This window comes from Nicotiana attenuata, unplaced genomic scaffold, assembly GCF_001879085.1.
Source record: "Nicotiana attenuata strain UT unplaced genomic scaffold, NIATTr2, whole genome shotgun sequence".
Lineage (NCBI taxonomy): Eukaryota > Viridiplantae > Streptophyta > Magnoliopsida > Solanales > Solanaceae > Nicotiana > Nicotiana attenuata.
The window spans coordinates 936717-949493 of NW_017670323.1; positions in this window are offsets into that span (position 1 = coordinate 936717).

Sequence of the window (12777 nt, forward strand, 5' to 3'; positions counted from 1 at the left end):
GTATTACTATCTCTAGATTTAACCCTTTAATTGGGGCTATCAATATCTTGAGTACGCCCCAATTCCTTGTTGGAATGATTTCCTGGACTCAAGCTCTCTTTCTCAAGAAGAGCCCAAGTCACATCGGCACAAATTAGTGTTTGCAACCACTAATTCAACATGGAAAATCCAAATATCAACCACCCATAAACATCTAAGCCTTAAAACACAAGACCCATCAAATACCCACACTAGGGTTGAGCCACAATCCTAGCTAATGGGTCTTGCTGCTCATAATAATTAGATGAAGAATAACCCTATAATATGTTTACAAGCTAAGAATTAAAGATTCAATGATTAACCAACTATAAAATTACTCAAAATACACTAAAACCGTCGTTCACGTGCTCAGCTAAAAGTTCGATACCCTAAAAATCTGAAAAAGAACTATTCATGCAAGGCCGAATACTCTGGACAAAAATACCCCTGACGGAGGTACTGCGGACCGCATAAAATGGATTGCAGCCGCAGTGAGGCTTTTTAGCTTGATTTCTGAGTCTATGAATCTATCCACCGCGGACCGCATAAAATGGACCGCGGCCGCGGTGGCTTCATCGCGGACCGCACAAAATAGATTGCAGCCGCGATGGCCTCCAATCTTCAAAACTCCCAACTCTCTGAATATCCTCTCCGCGGACTGCATAAAATGGATCGCGGCCGCGAAGAGTCTACTGCGGTCCGCACAAAATAGACTGCGGCCGCAGTGCTTGAGCTTCCAAAAATTGCATCTCTCTGATCTTTTCCACCGTGGACCGTACTAAATGGACTGCGACCACGGTGAATCTTCTGCGGCTGCAGTGGATTTTATGCTGCAGCAGTGCCTTGACTTGTTCTTGGTACTTGTGCAGGTTTCACTCCTTATTAAGCTAGTTTTGACTACTTGTCACTTTTTTTGACCAAACCCTGCAAACAAGTACAACATGTAAGACTTTGGGACTATTTGTATACATTTCTAATCAAAACTCAAGTAAAAAGGAGTGTAAAAGTGAACTAAAATCCCTAGTTATCAACTCCCCCAAACTTAAGCTTTTGCTTGTCCTCAAGCAAACAAAATAAGTCCCACCTCCTAAAGAATACAACCAAGAGAATTCAGCTGACCTAAAGTGACCTCATCTAGCATCAATTGGGACTAACAATTGCCCTCAATTCCAATGAATCATTAGCTACATTCAACCTTTTAAACACCATGGTTTAAGTGCGACACAAAAGCCTCAAGGATTGACTCAAACTCATCAAGGAAACTCTTTCTACTACTTTGGTCATTGTGGAACCCAAACTCATACTCCTCAACTCTCCATAAGCAAACCTTACTTTTAGGTTGTAGCACTCAGAACGAGGATTGTGGAAAACACATTCATCTCTCTCAAAGAAAGGTCACAAGTTCGGCTCTAAGTACCATAAGCACTAATATAAGCTTTATTCAACTCAAGATCATATAGGGCTTTTGTGGAGATATGGTGAAGGCTTTTGGTTCAGGGTAGGAAATATTTGGTTTATGTAGGTTCCATCTTCCCTTAAGCACTTCATTTGCTTCATTTTAGCACACATTCTCTTGACTTATTGAGTCATATATTTCTTTCTTAGGGGTTAGAGAGACACACAGTCACTCTCTCTTGATCATTTCAAAACCTTTTTCTCCTTTCTACACTTTCCACGCCTTTCATCACTTTACTTTTATTGAATCTCTTCATTTCTTCTATATTGTTCATTCTTTTTGACTTTTTGATTTTCTTTCTTTTTCTTTTTGCTTTTCCTTTTCTTCATTTTTGCACCTTTTACCACTTTGTTGCATTCCTCGTCTCTCCCCCCAAACTTATGCTTTTGCCTTGTGCTAAAGAAAGATAGGGTGCCAAGAGAGGATCTTTTTTTAAAAACAGGTAAAGACTTGTGTCATGGTCTTTGAAGAAAAAAGGGCTATGGCTCAAAGGGGTTGACTAGGGACATTATCATTGGTAGGCTATGGATGTTTTCAAGATATCATTTGGATCAATGAGAGCCTATAATCACTTCTCAAGTCAAACTACACTTAGGATTTCGCCTAGACAAGCATTCAGGGCAAGTTCTAGACTCAATGGCACAAGACTTGGACTTGCAATTCAAATTCTCACCACACAAGCTATAGGATTGCTAAAAAGACAGAGTCGGGGGCCCACAACGACCTTAGCTGAGATTTGAGCAACACAAATGGTCCCGAAAAATCACTTGATGATTGTCGGCCAACACAAGAGTCTCAAGGCCAACACAAGAGTCTCAAGGTCACCACTACAGAAAAACAAAAAAAGAAAACAGACTCAAACCCTTAAGAAGGTTGTCATGCTATCCATCATCGGAAAGAGCCACTCGGTTCACACAAATTCCACCTTTGGAAAGAACCGTGGCATTAAGAAAACCAAAGGCTTATTGCACGCAAAATTCAAAATAAGAAGCTACAAAAATAAAGTAAGAAGCTATGAAAGAAAATGCGGAAAGTAAAATGAATATGTACAATAGGGGATCTAGACGAATATACATAAGAGGTAATGAATATATACATCAGAAAGTAACTTTATACACAGACCAAAGTTGCAAAATACGAAAAGTGAACTAAACTGGTAAAATTATATACATACCAAAAGTGAAAATCAAAGCATAATAAGACGAAAATAGCATCATATTTACAACCCAGTATCATCAAAATAGGGCTACCCCTTCAAATGAAAGCTAGCATTGTCCTCAATGTTAACTAACCAAAAATAGCTCAAACAAAAAAGATAGAGAGTAAAGAAAACTCCCTATTGGTCCTGGGTCTGCATGGGATCATGAGCCTGGGTCCTCTGACTGTTCGGGAACCTGTGACTGGGTCCCTGTAACCTGTGCCTGCACTGGGACCTGAGGCTGCTTTGAGACCTGGGGCTGGCTGGAAGAACCTCCCTGCGGGTCCTCCAACTCAATGACTGCATTATCTGCTCGGGGGATCACTCTTCTCCTCTTTGGTGCCCTCTCCAACTCCTGTACCGGCTCAGTCTGAGCTGCTGGAATTGGGTCATGCAATAAAAGCTCCAATGGCAAGTGATCAGCAGCCTTCATCTTCTCCACTTCTGCCCTTAACTCCTTCACAGACTCCCTGGAGGCTCGAGTCTTTCTCAGCTTCTTTGTCTCCTTTGTCAGCTCCTTCAATGCTTTCCTATGAGCACCTACAACCTCCAATATCGACTGCTGGTTCTCCAAAATCTTCTTCTGGTTGGCCAGAAGCTCCTTGAGAGTCTCCTCCACTGACTCTGGAACCTGTGCCTGTGGGGGCACGGACTGGGCTGCCACCGAGGTAAAAAGCACAGACAGCTTAGAAGTAGCTGTATGCATCCAGTTGTTGATACTGGCAAGGGTTTAGATCAAACGGTGGGCAGTTAATGGGTAGGCTGTGGATGAGGGAATATCTGGAGCAGTGGAAGTAGAGGGTCCTGGGGCAATATCTGGTGTAGCTGAGGGAGGCTGAGTAGAAGGAAATACTACTACTGGCTCTTCAGACTGGCCAGTAGAAGTAGTGGCTTTTCCTTTTGGATCTTTATTTTTGGGGTTGTCATCACTCTTTAGGCTGTACCAGGAAAAAGGCAGCTTTGGTTTTACCTTCACATCAAACTTCCTTTTCTCCACCTCCAGGTCGTCAAAGTACATTATCAGGAAATTTGGGAAGGGATATGATCTATCACGTTCATTGACCACCCGTGTGATCACACGAGACATGGCATCCGGACATTGATCGGGTACCCTGCCATAATTGAAGCCACCAAGATTTCCCGGGAGATAGGAATCGAGTTCTCATGAGTAGTGGGGTCCAGCCTACTACACACGAAAGTCTCCCACCCCTTTGCTTCAAAGTTCAAGGTTCTCCTCAGAACTAGGACTCCTGCTATCAACCATGCTGGGTGGTACCCGGGAGTGCCAGGTATTCTGCCACCCACGGACGGGCTGCCTCATCCAATGCCACCTTTTCTAAATATAATGATTCATCTTCCTCCATAAAGCCCAGGTAGTCATTGATTGTCTGCCCATCGAACTTCACTGTCAAATCCGGCACCTTAGTCACTTTAGTGCCCTTTTTGATGTGGGCAGCATTAGCATAGAATTCCTTGACTAAGTGCTCATTTGCGTCCTCGACGTTGCTTATATTTCCCAGCCCGGTCTCTCTCTGAATTGCCTCTTCACATTAGGGTTGTGAGGCAGAAGGTCCCTCTCAATGAATGTCCTCTCAAGTATCAATTTCCTCTCGGGCCACCACTCTCGGAATTTGTGGTATGCTTTCTCACTGACGAATCTATCCTGCCAAGCATCCGGGTTTCTAGTTCTCTCCATTCCCCCGGTTTGGGCCACACCCCCTCCTTCTTCTTCTATGGGATCCTCACCGGGTGTTGAAGCTGTAGGTGAGGTAGAAGAAGCACTATCACCGCTCTCGGCTGAGCCCTCAGACGACTTAGAAGAAATATGAACTAAAGCTTCAGTAGTAGGAGACCCGGAGGGGTAGGTTTATCTCTCAGTCTCATCCTATCCGGGAAGTCAGGGATATACTCCGGCACTGAATCAGACTCATATGCCTCCCGGGAGGGTACATACTCACTTCCCTCTGAATGGGAAGCAGCTCTATCCGCAGCTTTGATTAGTTTTCTTGTTTCTCCAATTGTTTTCCGAACTTGTGAGGTCAATTTTATCATTCCTCGTCCCCTACCCCGGGAGGACTCTCCTTTTCCTTTTTGTTTATCTCCACCGCCTCATGATTTAACCATTGTCTGCAAGTGAAATTCATTTAAAGCTTGTTAGTATCAGAGTATTAGAAGCATCAGTGAAGAATATCCTTTTTGTTTTTCTATATGGAAAGCAAAGGATCGAAAAGTGTAAATGAAGTCCTGAGGTCCTATTTATAGAAAAAAAGACTTGGGACCCACGTTACCTACCCACCGCGGTCGCATAAAATGCACCGTGGACCGCGGTGGTTTACCACATGAAGCATTAGGGAGAACATCATTGCGGACCGCACAAAAAGCTTCGCGGCCACGGTAGGTTACCGCGGACCGCACAAAATGCATTGCGGCCGCGGTGACAATCTTCAGAGAACCCCCATTTGTAACTATTCACTACTGCGGACCGCATTGAAATTTTTTCCCCTACACTAAGGCCATTGCGGCCGCGAAAAATACAATGCGGCCGCAGTGCAAACTTCAGAGAGTGCACATTTTTCAAACTTGGTCTTGCACTGCATCAAAACAACCCTATACACATCTCACAACCAGTTAGTCCAAAAGCAAATCCTACACTAGAAAGAAAATCAAAGAAAAATAAAAAGAAAGACACATGGGTTGCCTCCCAAGAAGCTCCTGATTTAACGTCACGGCACGATGCAGGTTACCATCAAATCACATTAAATGGATCATTGCCACTACGTGGCTGTCATCAATCTTGCCAAGGTAGTGCTTGACTCTGTGCCCATTAACTCTGAATACCTCACCATTTTTGTTTTTCAAGTCAAGTGTACCAAACGGAGTCACAAGCACCACTTCAAAAGGTCCACTCCATTTTGACTTAAGCTTTTCCGAAAACAAACGTAACCGAGAATTGAACAAGAGAACCAAATCACCCACTTTGAACTCCTTGCTACGAGCATACTTGTCATGAAGGTACTTCATCTTGTCCTTGTACAAGGACGAACTGGAGTAGGCATGGAATTGGAATTCATCAAGTTCATTAAGTTGCTCCACACGAAGATTTGCTGCCACGTCCCATTCAAGATTCAGCTTCCTCAAAGCCCACATGGCCTTATGCTCTAACTCAACCGGAAGATGGCAAGCTTTCCCAAACACCATCCGGTACAGAGACATACCAATCGGGGTCTTGTAAGCAGTCCTATAAGCCCATAGAGCATCATCCAATTTCTTTGACCAATCGGTCCTATTTGCATTGACCGTCTTTGACAATATACTCTTGATTTCCCTGTTTGAAACTTCAACTTGGCCACTCACCTGAGGATGATAAGGAGTAGAAACTTTGTGATTGACACCATACTTTGCAAGCAAAGTGTCAAAAGCTCTATTGCAAATATGAGACCCCCATCACTTATGATTGCTCGCGGAGTGCCAAACCTGGTAAAAATACTCTTCTTGAGAAACGCAACAACACTTCGAGCCTCATTATTGGGTAAAGCCACGGCCTCAACCCACTTTGAAACATAGTCAACTGCCACTAGAATGTATGTGTTGCCATATGAACTAAAAAACGGACCCATGAAATCAATGCCCCACACGTCAAAAATATCAACTTCGAGAATAGTATTGAGAGGCATCTCAACTTTCTTCGAAATACCACACGCACTTTGACATTCGACGCATCTCTTCACAAGTTCACTTGCATCCTTGTACAAAGTTGGCCAGTAAAACCCACAACTAAGAACTTTTGAAGCTGTTCTCTCCCCACCATGATGACCGCCATAGGGAGAGGAATGACAAGCCTCTAAGATACTCAATTTCTCCTCCTCCAGGACACGCCTCCGGATCACACCGTCAGTGCAGATCTTGAACAAGTACGGCTCATCCCAATAGAAGTCCAAACTATCCCGTTTAAGCTTCTTCCTTTGGTTAGAAGAGAGCTCACACGGGACAATACTGGTCACAAGGAAATTAGCAGCATCCGCGAACTATGGCATACCATTCACTGAAACAGAAAGGAGTTGCTCATCGGGAAATGAATCATTAATTTCTAGGCCATCGCAAGGCCTCCCCTCCTCCTCCAAGCGGGACAAGTGGTCCGCCACTTGGTTTTCACTACCTTTCCGGTTCACAATCTCCAAATCAAACTCTTGAAGTAACAAGACCCATCGCATCAGCCTAGCTTTGGAATCCTTCTTCGTCATCAAGTATCGGAGTGCGACATGATCGGTATGAACTATGACCTTGGCTCCCATGAGAAACGGCCGAAATTTCTCCATTGCGAACACAATAGCCAACAACTCTTTTTCAGTCACCGTTTAATTCACTTGAGCATCATTCATTGTCTTGCTCGCATAATACACCGGGTGAAACATTTATTCACTCTTTGACCCAAGACCGCCCCAACCACAACATCACTCGCGTCACACATGAGTTCGAAAGGCAGGCTCCAATTGGGTGCGGTAATAATAGGAGTGGTGGTCATCACCTACCCGGAAGGTGAGCTCCCCTGCTTCCACATCAACTAAGGCCTTCCCAGTAGCAAGGAAAGGTCTTCCCAAAATTATAGGCACCTCAAAATCGACCTCACAATTGAGAATCACAAAACCAGTTGGCAAGATAAATTTGTCCACCCGGCGAGAACATCATCAATTATACCCAAGGGCCTCTTCATCGATCTATCCGCCATTTGCAATCTCATGGAAGTCGGCCTCGGTTGACCAATACCCAAAGTCTTGAAAATTGATTAGGGCATCAAGTTGGTACTCGCCCCCAAATCACATAGAGCTTTTGCAAAGTCTGCACTCCCAATAGTGCACGGAATGGTGAAAGCACCAGGATCTTCTAACTTCGGAGCCATTGAATGCACTATAGCACTAACTTGGTGGGTCATCTTAATAGTTTCACAGTCCATGGATCTTTTCTTTGTCACCAAGTCTTTCATGAATTTAGCGTAACCCGGTATTTGCTCTAAAGCCTCCACCAAAGGCATATTAATGGATAAACTCTCCATCATGTCAATAAATTTCTTAAAGTGGTTCTCATTTTTCTGCTTCGCGAGCCTTTGAGGATAAGGTGGAGGTGGCCTTGGCAAAGGAGCCTTGACTTTAGGCACAACCATTTCCGGCATGTCTATTACGTGTTCCCTAGACGGGTTCACGTCATTCAAAGTTTCCACCTAGGTGTCTTTGATATCAATCCTCACTTCTTCATTCAAGTTCTCATCAATCACATTTTCAACCACCAAAGGGATCTCATCCTCTTGCAACTCAACTTCATCACTCGAAATTTCCTGTTGTTTGGAGTCATTCACATCACCGCCTCGTCCACTTCTTGTAGTTACCACCATTTCATGCCCGGTATTGTTCCCACCCTTCGGGTTGACTACCATATCACTAGGTAGAGCCCCCTTAGGGCGAGTATTCAAGGATTGTGAGATTTGGCCTAGCTGAACCTCCAAGTTTCTGATTGAAGTATTGTGGGATTCCAACTGAGCATCGGAGTCAGCATTCTTTTTCATCATCTGTTCAAACATCATTTCAATTCTCCCCTTGTCATTGTTGGATGAACTAGGACCTTGGGATGGGAATGGGGGTGGATTGTTCGGTTGTTGATACATTGGGGGCCTTTGAAAGCCTTGCCCCCGATTTCCCTGATTGTTATTGTTCCAACCACCATATTGTTGTTTCCACCCCAGTTGTTGTTGTTACTGCTCCAGTTACCCTGATTGTTCTGATTATTGTTCTAGTATCCCCAATTTGGATTTTGGTTGTTGTTCCCCCAATTATTGTTCCCTTGTTGTTGATTTCCCCAATTGCCTTGGGATCTCCATTGTTGTTGTTGGTTGGAAGAATTGCCCCTTTGGCCTTGATAGTTGTTCAAGTATTGCACTTCTTTATTCTGCTCATCATAACCATCATCTTGGACCCCACCACTGTCTTGGTCATATTGATCCGAACTCCCTTGGTTCTGTTGGCCTCTTTGTCTTCTTTTTTTCACTAACAAGTTGACACCCTCCATAGCATTCACTTGTCGTGGAGTTTGAACCTGTTGTAATTGTGCCTTTGCTAGCTGGTTCATTGTTGTTGTCAGTTCTTCTATTGCCTGCCCATGATCATGGAGCTCCTTGTGCAAGTGAATGACCGTGGGGTCACCCTGTGGCACATTTGCTCTACTTTGCCAAGCGGATCTCATCCAATATCTCACACGCTAATCATACGGTGTGTTCATGAAGTTGCCCCCGGCGAGTTGGTTCACTATGCACTGGTTAGTGGTGTTAATGCCCCGGTAGAAAGTCTGTTGTATCATTGCCTCAGTCATATCATTGTTGGGACACTCCTTTACCATAGTCCGATACCTCTCTCATATTTCATGCAATGGTTCGTTGGGCTCCTGTTTGAAGGCTAAGATTTCATCCCTCGGAGTTTCCATGTGCCCCGGTGAGAAAAACTTCGCAATGAATTTATCCGCCCACTCATCCCAAGTAGTGATGGAATGGTTGGGAAGTCATTCAAGCCAGTCCAAAGCCTTCCCTCTCAGTGAAAAAGGGAATAGTCTCAACCGAAGTGCATCCTCAGACACGTTTGTTTTCTTGCTCCCCCAACAGGTATCCACGAAACCTTTAAGGTGCTTGTAAGCATTCTGATGGGGAGCACCAGTGAAATACCCTCGCTACTCCAACAAGGTCAGCATCACATTTGTAAATAGAAAATTTCCCGCCCGGATCCAGGGTGGGACAATTGCACTCGCATATCCTTGATTGGGAAGCACCCGAGGAGCCGCTCTTGGAGGTGGCGGGGGAGGGTCTGGAACATTATCATTAGCATTGGCCTGGCGGCCTCTCCTTTGTCCTTGAGGCACTAGAAGCACCTCATCATCTCCGTTATCATCAATCTCCCCCCCCCCCCCCCGGAACCACGTTTCCAAGAGGGTCATTGTTGTTGTTTGCCGCCATGTTGTACCTGAATTGGCGTCACACACAAGTTAGTATCATAGAAGGAAAGAAAAACAATACACAAAGCTATTTAGATAGATAGACGAAACCGTTAGCTCCCCGTCAACAGCGCCAAAAAGTGATCGGAGCCAACCCTACATCACTACGGAGTGGAGAGAGTGGTCGATGCAGCTTTTACCCGAAAAGGTCGGGATCGAATCCACAGGGAGCTAGATTTGGGAATTCGATTCTTATCTAAACTAGAAATGCATAGTGCTCTTAATTACACTTCCCATCATAATTGTTTGCTTTTTACTTCTAATATTATACTACTGAGATGCTAAATTAAACTAAGAATAATTGCTTGAAAGGTTTTCTAAATAGGTAACGAGGCACTAGGGAAGTGACTTTCCCCTAGGTGAATACTTGACGGGTTCTAAAGTCTAAGGCAAATTTGTTATGTTTGGGATCGCGATATAGCCATTGCACGACACTACTCACTCTATACCTCTCGGTAGCTTGAGTGACTTTGCCCTAATTGACTTTCTCAAGACCAATTGGGTGTTGAAATTTGCAAGCAATGTAGGCTCAAGTCGGGTATTAGTATCTCTAGATTTAACCCTTTAATTGGGGCTATCAATCTCTTGAGTATGCCCCAATTCCTTGTTGGACTGATTTCCTAGACTCAAGCTCTCTTTCTCAAGAAGAGCCCAAGTCACATAGGCACAAATTAGTCTTTGCAACCAATAATTCAACATGAAAAACCAAAATCAGTCAAAATATCAACCACTCATAAACATCTAATCCTTAAAACACAAGACCCATCAAATACCCACATTAGGGTTGAGCCACAACCCTAGCTAATGGGTCTAGCTGCTCATAATAATGGAAGAAAATAAATAATTAGATGAAGAATAACCCATATAATATGTTTACAAGCTAAGAATTAAAGATTCAATGATTAACCAACTATAAAATTACTCAAAATAGGCTAAAACCGCCATTCACGTGCTCAGCTAAAAGTTCGATACCCTAAAAATCTGAAAAATAACTATTTATACAAGGCCGAATTCTCTAGACAAAAATACCCCTGACGGAGGTACTGCGGACCGCATAAAATGGATTGCAGCCACAGTGAGGCTTTTTAGCTTGATTTCTGAGTCTCTGAATCTATCCACCGCGCCACCGCGGACCGCACAAAATGGATTGTGACCCCGATGGCCTCCAATCGTCAAAACTCCTAGCTCTCTGAATCTCCTCTCCGCGGACCGCATAAAATGGATTGCGGCCGCGATGAGTCTACTGCGGTCCGCACAAAATGGACTGCGGCCGCAGTGCTTGAGCTTCCAAAACTTGCATCTCTCTGTTCTTTTCCACCGCGGACCGCACTAAATGGACTGCGGCCGCAGTGAGTCTTCTGCGGCTGCAGTGGATTTTATGTTGCAGCAGTGCCTTGACTTGTTCTTGATACTTGTGCAGGTTTCACTCCTTATTAAGCTAGTTTTGACTACTTGTCAATTTTTTTTACCAAACCTTGCAAACAAGTACAACATGTAAGCCTTTGGGACTATCTGTATACATTTCTAATCAAAACTCAAGTAAAAAGGAGTGTAAAAGTGAACTAAAATCCCTAGTTATCAACGCCTACTCAGGTTGCAACCAAATCCTCATGGATAAGGAGGATCAAGAGAAAACTACTTTCATCACCCATCAGGGAATGTACTGTTACAAAGTCATGTCGTTCGGATTAAAGAATGCAGGGGCAACATACCGAAGGTTGGTCACCAAGATGTTCAAAGACCAACTCGGCAAGACAATAGAAGTCTACATCAACGACATGTTGGTTAAGTCAAAAAGAAAAGAAGATCACATCGGCCACCTTAAAGAGGCCTTCGATATATTAAGGTGGTACGGCATGAAACTAAACCCCGAAAAATGCGCCTTCGGCGTAACCTCGAGCAAATTTCTCGGTTTCTTGGTATCACAAAGAGGCATCGAAGTCAATCCAGACCAAATCAAAGCCATTGAAGGGATACCTGAAGTGTTGACCAGCAAGAAATAGGTGCAAAAATTGACTGGCCGTATAGCCGCCCTGTCGAGATGCATCTCACGGTCATCCGACAAGTGCCATAAATTCTTCAACGTGCTGAAAAAAGACAACGGACTCCAATGGAATTCGGAATGCATCAAGGCCTTGAAGGAACTAAAAGGCATACTTGTCCTCGCCTCCACTGCTCGCCAAAGCAGAGCCTGGCGAGCACCTCCTAATCTACCTGGCCGTCTCAGAAGTCGTGGTCAGCGAAGTATTGGTCCGCGAAAACAAAGGTACGTAGTCTCCAATTTATTATATTAGCAAAACCCTGGTCGACGTCGAGACGAGTTACCCCCACCTCGAAAAATTGGCTTTAGCACTGGTCATAGCTTCAAGAAAGCTTAGACCCTACTTTCAGTGCCATCCCATATTGGTAGTAACGACCTTCCCTCTGCGGAGCATCCTACATAAACCCGAACTGTCGGGAAGACTGTCTAAGTGGGACATAGAATTGAGCAAGCATGATATAACATATCAGCCGCGAACAGTGATAAAATCGCAGGTACTCACCGATTTCGTCGCCGATTTCAGTACCAATATAATGCCCGAAGTCGAGCAAGAAGCTTCTCGTACTTCTCTTGGGCAACCAGACCTTTGGGTCCTTTTTACCGACGGCGTATCCAAACCGTTGGGATCAGGATTAGGACTCGTACTCGAAGTCCCAACGGGCGAGGTTATACGCCAATCCATACGGTGCCCCGATATGACTAATAATGAGGCCGAGTATGAGGCCGTAATTGCAGGATTAAAACTAGCTCTCAAATATGGTGCACGACGAATCATTCTCAGATGCGACTCGCAACTCATCGTCAACCAAGTTACACGGACTTTCCAAATCAAAGAACAAAGGCTGCAAAAGTACCGGGTAGAAATTCATAAACTACTGCCGGAATTCGATGAATGCCGACTAAGGAGAATTAGCAAAACATCAAGGCAGATGGCCTCGCCAAATTAGCAACAGCCACCAAAAATATCACTAAGGAGAATGTTGTCACCCTCCTTCACTCGTCAATAGACCAACTTGAGGTACATTCCATAAATTT